Source organism: Cannabis sativa, chromosome 2 (assembly GCF_029168945.1).
Source record: "Cannabis sativa cultivar Pink pepper isolate KNU-18-1 chromosome 2, ASM2916894v1, whole genome shotgun sequence".
In the NCBI taxonomy this organism is placed as follows: domain Eukaryota; kingdom Viridiplantae; phylum Streptophyta; class Magnoliopsida; order Rosales; family Cannabaceae; genus Cannabis; species Cannabis sativa.
Window position 1 is genome coordinate 57,514,823 of NC_083602.1, and position 12,205 is coordinate 57,527,027.

Genomic DNA, 12,205 nt, shown 5'->3' on the forward strand with positions numbered 1-12,205 from the left:
TGTCATTTTTTTCAGCTAGCACCATACATTCTTTACCAAAGATACGTTTAGCACATATAAGAATACCCAAATATTTAAAGGGTACCTCTTTCTTGCTGAATCCAGAGCTATCAATGACCCGTTGTATTTCATTTTCTTCCATTCCACAACAGTAGATGGCAGACTTGGATGGATTCAGTTGTAAACCGAAGGAGCATGAAAAAAGTTTCAAGCCTTGTAACATGAAATTAATGCTTTTGAAGTCTCCATGACAGAATAGAATAACATCATCAACAAACATTAGATGGTTCAGTTTGAGCTCCTTACATCGATCATGGTATTTAAGTTCTACTTTGGCCCCAACTTAGATCATTATTCTTGACAAGTACTCCATTCCAAGGATAAAAAGTAATGGAGACATAGGATCACCTTGGCGTAATCCTCTTTTCCCCTCAAAGAATCCATGAAGAGTTCCATTGAATATTGGATCGAGAACCTGGGAGTGCGCACACAAATCATTACCAGCTTGATAAATTTCATAGCAAACTGAAAAGCTTGTAATATTTCTTCCAAGAAATCCCAGTCGAGCATATCATAAGCCTTTTGTAAATCAAGCTTAGTCATACACCCCGCTTTAGATGATCTCCTTCCATAATGCCTAATCAAGTCTTAACAGATCATTATATTGTGCAATAAACCTTCCGGATACAAAGCCTCCTTGATTCTAGGCAACCAAATCAAGAAGAATGGCTTTCAGGCGAGAACAAATCAGCTTTGTTGCAGCCTTGTCGATTACATTGCAGCACGCAATAGGTCTGAAGTCGCTAACTGTGTTCGGGCAGCTACTTTTAGGGACAAGTGTTAAGACATTTGTGTTGATTTCTCTAAGCATCTGCCTAGTGTGTAGGAATGACAGCACTGCTTCACTAATATCATCACCAATTATATCCCAATTGTCTTGGAAAAAATAGCTCGAGTAACCATCCGGTCCTGGGGCCTTAATTCCTGGAATCTCAAAGAAAACCTTCTCAACTTCCTCCTTTGAAAAATCTTTCATTAACCAATCTGCCTGTTGCTTTGTAACTTGGGGGCCTTGTTTCATGACTCCATCTAAGTCTTTCCTCCTATTTTCCATTTTACTACCACGGAGTTGATAATAAAATGAAAGAAACACCTCAAGAATTTGTGTTGGATCATCTACTCTTGTTCCCTGTTTATCTTCTATGGACAGAATTCTATTTTGCTTCCTTCTCTCTCTAATGTTGGCATGAAAGATAGCAGAATTTTCATCTCCATCTTTGATACAGTTGATTTTTGATTTCTGTTGCAGGAAGGATGACAGCCCCTTGAGTAAATATCCATATCCCTGTCTTGCAACCATCTCTTGATTAATGAGTTCATGTTGCAACGGGTTTGCTTGAAGCTTCTTTTGTATCTCAAATAGCTCTTCTTTTGCTTGTCCTACTACCTATTGAATGTTAGAATATTCCCTTCTATTCAAGTCTTTGAGAGCTGCTTTAAGCATTTTAAGTTTAGAGGTGACTTGAAACATCTTAGTACCAAAAATTTGATGATTCCACGCTCCTTTGACTATCTTTGCATAACGTGGATGAGAGGACCACATACAAAAAATACTTGAAAGGTTTTTCGCCACCAAGCATTTCGGAGAAAACACAAATAATTGCAGGGGTATGATCGAATAAACCTTTTACTGAAAAAACTGCCTCAGCATTGGGAAATTAGTCTAACCACTGTCGATTTGCAAGGACCCTGTCAATCTTAGACCAAATTCTTTTATTTTCTTGCCTTCTATTATTCCATGTAAAAAAAAAAAAAAACTCCCCCTATATTTTATATCTTCTAATTGGCAACAACTAACACAGTCGATGAAGTCGGTAGCTGCATTGTATTTTACTTTTTTTCCAATTCGTTCTTCCTTGTTCAATATCTCATTAAAATCTCCCAAGATCATCCATGAATCATGAGTAGCTATTAGTTTTAAATCTGTCCAGAGTGCCTTTCTCCCTTCCACTTCATTGAAAGCATAGACAAATGTAGCATAAAATCGATTCTTACCATCTATAGTTGTGACATATAGATGAATAAGTTGGCTAGTGCAATTGAGGATGCTTACATTGAATCAAGAAGGGTTCCAGGCCACTATTATTCTTCCTTCATCATGCCATGCATTATTCGATGTGAAACACCATCCTCAAAACATATTCACATATAAGACCCCAAGTTTCTGGGCCTTAACTCTCGTCTCGAGAAGACCAATAGGTCCAACCTTATGAGCATTGATCATGTTCTTAACTTGGTTTTACTTTTCTTGGCTACTGATCCCTTGGACATTCCAACTCACGAATTTTTCCATTTTCCCGAGGAGGAACTTCCCCTCCTCTTGTTTTCTCTACAGTTGATAATTCTTTGGCATGTTCTGTCTGAGTATGAGAGGATTCTACAATGTTCTTATTCACACCAGCAAGCTTATCTATTAGAGCATCAAAAGAATTTCACAATTGTGTCTCGGTCGATATTGCTATGCCCTTTCCCTTCCCACCTTTACTAACTTTTTGAAATCCATCGTCATCTGTAGCTTTCCCTTCTACTGCATCACACTACTACAATCTAAGCCTTTAGCTTCCCTTTTTTTAATCCAATTTATAAAAAGGGAAGCTAAAGGGGGTGAAAATATCTGCATTGACATTTAGAGGCGGTTTTTTGGTAAAAACCGTAGGTATAGAATGTATATATATCTATGCCGTCGGTTGGGGGTTGGGGAAAATTAGGGTTTTTTTATATAACCCTATGGTGTCGATTATTAGGTATTAACCAACGCCATAGGTGCCACCTTTATTCGACACGTGGCACCTATGGCGTCGATTAATACCTAATAACCGACGCCATAGGGTTATATATCAGACCCTTTCTGCTTCGTCTTCCTCACTTCCTCATTTCACACCTTGCTGAGCACGAAGAACAGCCACCCACAGCAGCCCCAAACCCACGAAAAAACCCTCGCCAACCACCACTAAAACAACCTCATTCTCCCTCATTTCTTAACCATTTTACCCCATTTTTGTCTTAAAATCTTCTATTTTCTATACCTAAACCTATACTGTAAAAAAGTTTAGTTTTTTTCCCCTCTATATACCAAACCGAACCTATTATAAAGAAAGGTAGTGGGTATAACTCCGGCCACCGATTTTAGCGGAGAAAACGTTGAGTCTCAACGTCCATTAAGGTATAAATATGCTTTCTATTCATTTTATTTATGTACATTGGTATTATTTCATTTTTGTAAATTTTTTTAGAATTTTTTTATTTTATTAATATTATATTGTGTGTGTTCTAGAGGTGGTGGGATTTTTGTAGCATTTTATCGCCGGATTGCGTTTATAAGGTAAATATTTATTAACTTGATATATAATATATATGTATATATTTTGTGTTTTATTATTGAATATGTGTTTATATATATCTTGTGTGTATATACTATTTGTGTATTTTGTGTATTTGTATTGTATATATTTGTTGTGAATGAGAATGAGAGGTAGTAGGAATTTAATTAGTTTAGAGATAAAGTTTTTAAAATAATGGTAGTGTGAATATATAATTGATTATATATGTATATATATTTATATGTTATTTTTTAAAAAATTAACTGTGGAAATTAGTAACTAGCTAGTAACTTGCTACTTTGTTTAATAACTAGTAAGTAATTTAATAATTAAAATTTTAAATTGGTTGTATATTGCATTATGTTATTGGTTGTGTGCTAATATTTGAGGGTCGACATATTTTGGTGTTGATCGGATTTGCAATAGGTATATCCATCCACTAACCTTTTGTTAGTATAAATAATTATCAATGCATGCTTAGTTGAGTTTGAATATCTTAAATATTCATCCGTAGTGAAGTAGGTTCTGCGAATACATGTACTGCGGTCGGATGGGTGGATAAATTTTGTATTGTTTATGTTAGTTTCTTTGTTCTGTATTGTTATATTTGTTTTGTTTGTTACTTTAGGCACTTTTAAAATTTTTGGGAACGTCCAATTACAGCCGTTATGCTGCCAAAATTTCAGTAGAATTTGGATCAAATTTTATTATAAAAAACATAAATGTTAAAGGAAAAGTACATAACATAAATAACTAGGTTATTACTCGCTAGTTGTAAGAAATTAAGTGACATAACACATTCATATTTGACTCAAAACATGTTCGTGTTAGTAGGTCTTTATATTTGACTCAAAACATGTTCGTGAAATTAGGTGACATTTGTTTTGTTTGTTACTTTAGGCACTTGTCTTGTATAATCTAATTGATGTGTCTATGCATTTATTATACTTAGTAGGTCTTTATATTTGACTCATAACATGTTCGTGTTAGTACCATGATTATCAATGTCAAAGTTCATATTTGAAAGGTTCTCAAATTTTGTTTATTAATGGTATTAGGAAAATGTTATTAATAGATTTAAATTTTTTGGAAACGTTCAATTATAGCCGTTATCCGACGAAATTTTGGTAGAATTAGGATAATATTTGATTTTCGTTTCTCTTAAACTTGGTTGTTAGGATTTTATCGGAAGTGACTTTATCGGAAGTCAAGTACATAATTTTTGGTATAAGGTATGTTTTCTTTAACTTACTTTTATAAGAATATTTTTTATATATATTTAGATAATCCTTAAATACTTAGAGTAATTTTCGAATAATATTAATACATAGGATAGATATTGTTGAGTGTTAATGATAGATATAGTAAGCTAAAAAAATACAAAAATATTGGGATAATATACTAATTATTATACAAAACATAACTTAAAAAATTATAAAAATAATAATAATATACTAGAAAAATACAAACCCATATTATAAAATTTAAATGTATAAAAATATTAAATTACATAAAAATTAAAATATTACACATTATTTTATTATTCAATAAACTAATTATTATACAAAACATAACTTAAAAAATTATAAAATTAATACTAATATACTAGAAAAATACAAACCCATATTATAAAATTTAAATGTATAAAAATATTAAATTACATAAAAATTAAAATATTACACATTATTTTATTATTCAATAAACTAATTATTATACAAAACATAACTTAAAAAATTATAAAAATAATAATAATATACTAGAAAAATACAACCCCCTATTATAAAATTTAAATGTATAAAAATATTAAATTACATAAAAATTAAAATATTACACATTATTTTATTATTCAATAAACTAATTATTATACAAAACATAACTTAAAAAATTATAAAAATAATAATAATATACTAGAAAAATACAAACCCATATTATAAAATTTAAATGTATAAAAATATTAAATTACATAAAAATTAAAATATTACACATTATTTTAATATTCAATATACTAATTATTATATAAAACATAACTTAAAAAATTATAAAAATGATACTAAAATACTAGAATACAAACACATATTAATTATAAAATATAAAATATTAATAAAAAAATACCTAATATACAAACATATAGAGCAATGTAAATTTGTATTTATTTAACTTTTTAATTTAATTTTATTTATGCTTTAATTTAATTTAATTAATAATACAAAAATAAATTTAGATTTTTAATAAATGTAAAAAAAATATATTAATGAAAATTTGAAAAAAAATTTAGGAAACCCCTATGGAGTCGGTTATTTTATAAAAACCGACGCCATATGTACCCCTATGGCGTCGGTTATTTAATAATAATCGACGCCATAGGGGTCCTATGGCGTCGGTTATTTCATAATAACCGACGCCATAGGGGTACATATGGCGTCGGTTTTTATAAACCCTTTAGCGTCGCCCTGATTAGCGTCGGTAGCGAATTTCGCGAAAACCGACGCTAAAAGGGCTTAAAAACCGCCTCTAAAGGGGGTTTTTGTAGTAGTGTCAGCTGGTTTACTCTCTTTGACCACCCACTGTTGCTTCTTTCCATCTTTCTTACGACAGTCTATTGTTGTGTGTCCTAGGCCTTTACAGTGATTACATAGTATCGGTTTCCATTCATAAGAAACTGAAGCTGTCACATTGTAACCATGCTCATCTTCAAAATAAATTTAAGCAGGAAACTCCTGTTGAATCGATACTTCTATAAGCACCCTAGGATAGTTGAGCTTTTCCTTTCTTTAGTCACAGGATCGACTTGTAGGGGTGTCCCCAATCGCCCCACAATCTTGAATAAAGACCTCTCACCCCAGTATTTCAAATCTAAATCAGGTAGTGTTGAATCCAGATTGGCACCGTTCTTATGTCTTCTTTCTTGACATTCAAATTTGGATCCCAAGCTTTCATCACCACTAGCCTGTTGTTGAAGAACACATAGCCTCCATTTAGTATTTCATCTTTGTTTTCCATTGTATCGAATCAAACCATAAAACTCCATACGATAATGGTGGATTAGCACCAAGGACATAACACACAATAGAGGAGCTCCAGAATGGTATCTCATCTTCTATATCCTTTAAAGTAATTTTGACCTTTTGAGCATTACCAGAATTCTTGAAAGAGTATTCCAAATTACGAACAACATTGTCAGATCTAAGAATTGGTGGAGTAACAACATTACCTTGATGTATGCTAGTAGAGCATTGTCGATTAGCACTTAGGAAATATTCGAAGTCCTTGTTGATTTTGTCTTGGCGTTTTATAGCCTGTAACGAAGATCTAGGCGAGAGTGGAGCTTTGAATAAATCTGCCAATAAAGCATCCTTGATCGAGCTTGTGATTAACTCATTTTCACCATCTCCTTCATCCTCCGAAAAATCAATCGGCTTAATTCCCAAAATTGAATCCATTGTCTTTGTTTTCCGAACATTTGCAGTAGAGGTTGGACCTCTTTTCTTAAGTTTCTTTGCTTCTGATTTTTGCTTCCCCTGCCTCGCCCTAGTTTTTGCCATAGCACCATCCCAGGAGATGCACGAGAGAGAGAGAGAGAAGGAGCTGCACCATTAATAAAAATATTATTATTGATAGTTATGTTATCATTTTCTAGTCACTAAGAAATTTATATTTTAGGGTATTTGGTCGACTCCGAGTACCCCAAAATATCCCAGTAGTTCTAAAATCAATTTATCCCAATAATCCCATCAATATTTTTAATTAAAACTGTTGTGATATTTTTGGCCTCCAATCGGGTCTCCAGGGTCGTCGAACCTGAAAATATTTTTATTTCACAAAGAACTCATATTATATCCACGTATTTCAAATAAATCTCCATAACTAAAAAATTACGCTTATTTATCCACTTATCGGGTCTTCAGGATTGCGGAACTTAAAATATTTTTATTCCACATATAACTCATATTACATTCACACATGCTATATAAATCTCCGTAATTTATAAACTACGCTTATTTACTCACTTATAATAAAATTTAAATTTTATGCTGAAATAGATTAGTAGGATCATAATCCCACTTCTTACCTGATTAACACATAATATAAATATAAACCATAATTATTTACCATTAGGCTTATCGGGATATTACAAAAACGCTATTATAGAACTGGTTCTATTTTAATTATAACTAGTTTGAGTTATTTTGTGTTATTTATTTTTATTCATTATGTTACAGAACCGGTTATATTTCAATTATAACCAATTTGAGTTATTTTGTATTATTTATTTTTAATCATTATATTACAGAACCGATTTTATTTTTGTTTATATCTGAGACATCTACTTATGGTATTTTTTCAGTGACTTTTTTGGTATTTTTTCGGCGACAATGAATTTTTCGGTAATTATTTCGGTAACGGTAACTTTTCCGGTGAGTTTTTCGGCAACACTAATTTTTTCAGTGACTTTTCTGACGAAACTTATTATTGTTTTAAAAATATTTTATTTTCATCTTTTTTTTTACAAAAATATGGTATAAAAAATTCCATGTAAATGTAAAAAATAAAAAACCCATAACTTTATGATATTATTTATTTAGGCCATAAGAATGTAAACTCTTATAATTTTACCATATAATTTCTATTTTCTAATATGCATAGATTGTTGCAGTAGTGCGGGTGGTACGATTTTTGACCATTTTTTCGAACCAACCCGCACATGCAATTTTTCTAATTTTCTAAACCGCACCCGCACCGTGAAACTAAAAAACCGCAAAAACTGCACCGCAAAAAATGGTGTTGTAACAATTAAACTATCACAAATACAACAAAGCTTGAGCAACACTTGTCAAAAATACCATAAGACTTGAAAATAAATATGAAAAAAAAAAACTAAGTCTAAACAATACATTAATTAGTGGGCTTTGGATTGGATATTCACATATTGGACCTAAATAAATATAAAAATGAGAAAATTACACTCTATACCCTTTTTATATTGTCCACTTTTATTTTTACCCTTTTTTTTTAAAGTCTATCATTTTTACCTCTTTTTTTAAAATATTATACTAATTTTGCCCCTGTCACTTCAAGATACTCTTCATGTGACTCTCTTATGTGAGGGTCTTTTGAGTACAATACATATAAAAAGAGGCATGTTTCAAATAAATATAAAATTAAAGGTAAATTTGATTAATTGATTAACAAAAGAGGCATTTTTCAACTTACGTATTTTTATAATGTGCGGTGCGGTGTGGTTTAAACCACATATTAACAATTCAAAACTGCAAACTGCACCGCACCGCGTGGTTTTAAAAAAATTCAAACTGCGACTGCACTGCAAAGAATTTCAAACTGCATTTTTTTTTGCGGTGCGGTGTGTAGGCATGGCAAAAGATCCATTTATTCGGGTTGGTTTAGTGATCCGATCCGACGGGTCATTACTGATTCAAAATATTCTGATACTTATCGGATCTTGGATCAGATCCGTTCCGCCCCGCTTAATTTTTTTATGAATCGGATCTGACCCGATCCGTTTTGAATATATATTTTTTTAAAAAAACATTTTTACTTTTCAATATATTTAAAAAAAAAATAATAATAAATCCCTTACTCCCTTACCCTAAATTAAATCCCAATTTGACCAAATCTTAAGGGTGCGTTTGGAAAGCCATAATGTAATTGAATTTGTGTGTAATTGGAGGTAATTACACAATTTGACATGTTTGTCTGACCATGTAATTATACTCTAACTGTGTAATTGGAAGTAATTGAAGGGTTCCAATTACACTCTCCAATTCTCATGGTCCCCATGAGAATTGAATGTAATTACACTGTGTAATTACTAAAAACTTTCCATATTAAACATTAGCTACTAAAAAATATTATTTTTTTCATGAAATTACTAACTATTTTGCCAAACAAGATATTAAGAATTCATATGTAATTACTACCTCATATCTAAACACACCATCCATTTTAAAATATAGTGTAATTACTACACTCTTTAATTACCCTACTTATTAATTACACACCTACTTCCGCACCCCAATTAAATTTTCTTCTCCTTATTTTCTCAAGAAAATCCAAAACTGCTGGATCTGAGCAGTTCCATGATCCATCAATGGCTTACAAATCTTCATTGACCTACTTTTCCGACCGAACTCCAAAACAGCCACGAGGAAGAAGAAGCCGCGTCGCCTGAGGAAGACCACCTGTTCGCTGCTTGAGAACTCGCTCACCTGGAAATGTCGATTTGATATATATACCCATATATGATCTGAAGCCAATCAATCTCTCTTACTCTCTCGTCGCCTCTATGATTCACTTCTGCTATTGTTAGAATTTGAGGATAAGATGAATGAGGTTCCATCCCAAAACCAATTGGCAATGGGAGGAGTAGCCCATTCATCTTATATATCACAATTCATTTCCACACATTAGCAATGTGGGACTAACTCTAATACACCCTCCTCACGTTTGGACCTGGAAAGTGTGGGTATAACGAACAACCTTTAAGAAACCACAGGGCCGAACGTGACATTTGAAAGAATCCCACAAGGCCAAATATCGGGAAATTTGTGGGTGTACACGTCGGGAAATTTGTGGATTTTGAAACAGGTCAAAGACCCCAACACTGGAAATTGGCACACATTGGCCGAAAGGTCCCAAATGGAGGTTATAGGGGAGACAGCGGAAGTATCTGTTTGGACCGGCAGCACTTTGGCTCACAACGGATCACAAACGGCTTTTTGGACCGGTGGCAATTTGGGCTCACAACGGATCGCAAGTGGCTCTGATACCATGTTAGAATTTGAGGATAAGATGAATGAGGTTCCATCCCAAAACCAATTGGCAATGGGAGGAGTAGCCCATTCATCTTATATATCACAATTCATTTCCACACATTAGCAATGTGGGACTAACTCTAATAGCTATTCAGCTTTGCGATTCACCTCCTCTCACTCGTCTCTCTTGCTTTCACTTACGGAGCCTGCAACAAAGTTTTCTCGGTAACTCTCTTCACTTTATTTATTTCTAGTCTTTTTTTTTTTTTGCAAAATTCATAAAGAGTTGTTGAATGAGAAATTAGAAACAATCATTTTCTAAAACAATAATGAAGAGATTACGATCCATGGAATCTATATTTCTGAAACTTGTCTTTCCACCACCACATTCTATCTTCCTCAATAATACATTATCCTTGATTAATATTCCTTCCTTTGCCCTTGGCGGACTCTCCGAACTCAGAGGCAACAATATGCCTTATTCCAAATTCTTCATCACCAACAACAACAGTAATAACAACAACAATAATAATCATGTAAATGCTACTAATCTTCAAAAACAATCTTCATTCCAAGAGAAAAAAAACTATTGAAGAGGTTAAGGTGTCTAGTAGATTAGGCATGCTTATATGTTACACTCTAGCTTTTCTAGCCACCTTGGCTTTTTACCTTTTTTTTTCCCAAAAGAGCTACAGCTTGAGAATGCTCTTGCTCAATTTGGCTCTGGCTCTTCATTTCTTCAAGAGGATTTTTGAGTAACCATATTTTTATTTATTTAATCTTTTACTCCAAAAAACATAGAAAAGTATGGAAAATGCACAAAAGGGTGTGTGTTGAATTAAAGCATTCTCAATTTTGAAATGTACGAAGCCATTTTTTTTATTGTAACAAGATTGGTCATTCTGTTTTTTGGGGAAAATTATTACATAGATAGGAATAGGATGAATGTCACCTGTGATAATGTTCATGTACTTATCAAGGATTGTCTTTTCTGTATTTATTTTTGCTAAATTATATTTGGCATATAATTCCCAATGATTTTGGAATTTTTTGTTTGATTTCAGGAAGCATTGTTGAATTTAGTAGGAGACAGTGAACTTTTCAAGACCAGGAATTCATTTCATTTTATTTTTATCACGCATCCATGTAGATTGATCTATAAACTTGTTTATAGAAGAATTTGAATATCTTACATATTCATCCATAGTGAAGTAAATTCTGAGAAAATTTGTGTGCTACGCTGATATAAGGATGAGAACTTGTGTATTGTTTTATTGATTATAGTTAAAAGGGTTATTTGCGGTAAAACCCCTAAAGTAGGGAGGTTTTTGCAACTAACCCCCAATTCTAAAATTTTTGCGGTAAAACTCTCTAAACCCAAGTTCTGTTAGCACTTAGCCCTTTCCGTCTATTTTTGGCTGTTAACTGCCATGGTAGAATGTCCACGTGTACACAATGTACACGTGGCACAATTTTATTGGTCCACGTAAATAAATATTTAAAAAAATAAAAAAAATTAATTATTTTAAAAATAAAAAATAAAAAAAATAAAAAAATAATTTTTCTTTTAAAATAAAAAATAAAAAATTAAAAATACAATTTTATAAAAATAAAAATTAAAAAAAACCCCAACTCCCCCCTTCTTCTTCTTCCTTCTTCTTCTTCTTCTCTGCTAAAAAAATACCCTAACTCCCTTCACCCTTCTTCTTCTTCTTCTCTGCCAAAAAAATGACCCTAACTCCCTTCTTTTTCTTCTTCTTCTTCCTTCTTCTTCTTCTTCTCTGCTAAAAACCCTAACCCTAATCCACCATAACCCTAGAATCTCCAAATCCCCCAAACCCAAATCACCGAATCCCCCAAACCCAGATCCCTGAATCCCCCAATGGGCATTTGGCCTCTGAACATAAGCACAACGCCCATCTGAAGCAAAACCCTGAAAGTATCCCTAATGTTATTGGCATTGAATTCCTTGAAGCTCTCGGCACAATCCCCACCCTGAAGCAGAAACGCTTTCCCCATGGCGGCCTGACCAAGCTTCTCCTCTAGGCTCCTTGC

At 32.8% G+C, this 12,205-nt stretch overlaps 1 long non-coding RNA gene across 1 annotated transcript; it reads left to right on the forward strand.

The window, feature by feature from the left end:
- Positions 1-10,296: 10,296 nt before the first annotated feature.
- Positions 10,297-11,503, forward strand: LOC133035028 (uncharacterized). Its single transcript, XR_009686314.1, has 2 exons — positions 10,297-10,375; positions 11,215-11,503. It is a non-coding gene; the product is annotated as an uncharacterized LOC133035028 (long non-coding RNA).
- Positions 11,504-12,205: the final 702 nt, after the last annotated feature.